Raw genomic sequence first — 1,733 nt, 5'->3', positions numbered from 1 at the left:
CTTTTATATCTTTCCCCTCTCACCCTAAACCTATGCCCCTCTAATTCTGGACTCCCCCACCCCAGGGGAAAAGACATTGTCTATTTATCCTATCCATGACCTCTCAGGATTTTATAAACGTCTGTAAGGTCACCCCTCAGCCTCCGACGCTCCAGGGAAAACAGCGCTGGCCTCCCTAGCCTCCCTCCGGAGCTCCGACCCACCGACATCCTTGTCGATCTTTTCCGGACCCTTTCCCCTTTTCCCAAGGTCCTTCCGCTGGGATTGAGGAAGGAAGGGGGAGGAGGCAGTTCCCGGGGGTCGGTGGTGGGTGGGAATTTCTCGTCTGGGAGTGTGAGGGCTGTGGGAGAGATGGAGCCTTTGGGTCTGAATTCGCTGGGGCTCAGGGAGAATTGGGGAAGTGGGGGGGGGGGAGAGGGTGGAGGGGGTTATCTGATTGAGGTTAAAAATACGCCGAAAGGGTCCGGTAAGACGCGCGTCGAGCAGATGCAGCACCGAAACAGTCTCGCTATATCGTCACACTCAGCCCACCGTAATCCCAGGGAGAAAGTGAGGACTGCAGATGCTGGAGATCAGAGCTGAAAATGTGTTGCTGGAAAAGCGCAGCAGGTCAGGCAGCATCCGAGGAGCAGGAGAATCGACGTTTCGGGCCTGAGGCCCTCCTTCAGGATTCTCCTGCTCCTCGGATGCTGCCTGACCGGCTGCGCTTTTCCAGCGCCACATTTTTCACGACCGTAATCCCAAACTAAGCTGGTCCCTCCTTCCTGCGCCCGACCCCTATCCCTCCCAACCTTTCGTATTTGCGTCCTTATCCGAACGTTGGAACCAACTGCATTTTCTCAGGGTGTTCATCTCCTCAGCCTCCATCTGAACGATTTGTCTCATTTCCCACCCCCCCCACCCTCCATCGTCGTTTCTCCCCTGGTGTTAGAAATGTGCCCCTCCCTTCCTGGTCTTGAAATTCCACCCCCCACCCCAACCCCCGACTCTCAGGAAAAGTCTCATCGTGGCTTTAGTAAACCTCGATAAAAAGCTCAACCTCCTACCCTCCAGTGGGATTTTAAAAAACGCAGCCCCTCTCTATCGCTGAAACCCTCCAATCCTGTCACCAATCTCTTCCGAATTCCTGATGAAGGGCTGCTGCCCGACCCTGCTGCGACGCCACTCGACGCTCTCCTGAACCCCAGTTGAACAAGATCCCTCCGAAAGACCAGACCTGGACACAGCCGTCCCAGAACAGGCCTCACCGATGTCCTGCACAACCTCGACATGACGCCTCCGACTCCAAAGGTGTGCGCTAGCGGGGGGGATGACACAGGCCAAGTGGTCTTGACGCTGTCATTTTTCAAAGACCCTTTAGTTGGACGCTAGGAAATTGTTTCAGTTAAACGAGGAGACTAGGACCCGTGGACACAGCTTTAGAATTAGAGGGGGTCATTTCAGAACAGAAATGCGGAGACATTTCTTCAGCCAGAGAGTGGTGGGCCTGTGGAATTCATTGCCACGGAGCGCAGTGGAAGCCGGGACGCTGAATGTCTTCAAGGCCGAGATTGATAGATTCTTGTTGTCTAGAGGAATTAAGGGCTACGGGGAGAACGCTGGTAAGTGGAGCTGAAATGCGCATCAGCCATGATTGAATGGCGGAGTGGACTCGATGGGCCGAATGGCCTTACTTCCACTCCTATGTCTTATGGTCTTATGGTTTGAAACGGCCTAGACCTTGTACAGTCTGG

The 1,733-nt window shown here is 54.5% G+C and overlaps 1 protein-coding gene across 1 annotated transcript in view; it reads left to right on the top strand.

Moving 5' to 3' along the window:
• LOC122542989 (prosaposin-like) overlaps window positions 1-1,733 on the top strand; it is a 24,147-nt gene that overhangs the window by 1,140 nt on the left and 21,274 nt on the right. The window lies entirely within an intron of this gene.

The sequence above is a fragment of the Chiloscyllium plagiosum genome, chromosome 42 (genome assembly GCF_004010195.1).
Source record: "Chiloscyllium plagiosum isolate BGI_BamShark_2017 chromosome 42, ASM401019v2, whole genome shotgun sequence".
Classification (NCBI taxonomy): domain Eukaryota; kingdom Metazoa; phylum Chordata; class Chondrichthyes; order Orectolobiformes; family Hemiscylliidae; genus Chiloscyllium; species Chiloscyllium plagiosum.
This window is presented reverse-complemented; position numbering and strand designations above follow the sequence as displayed.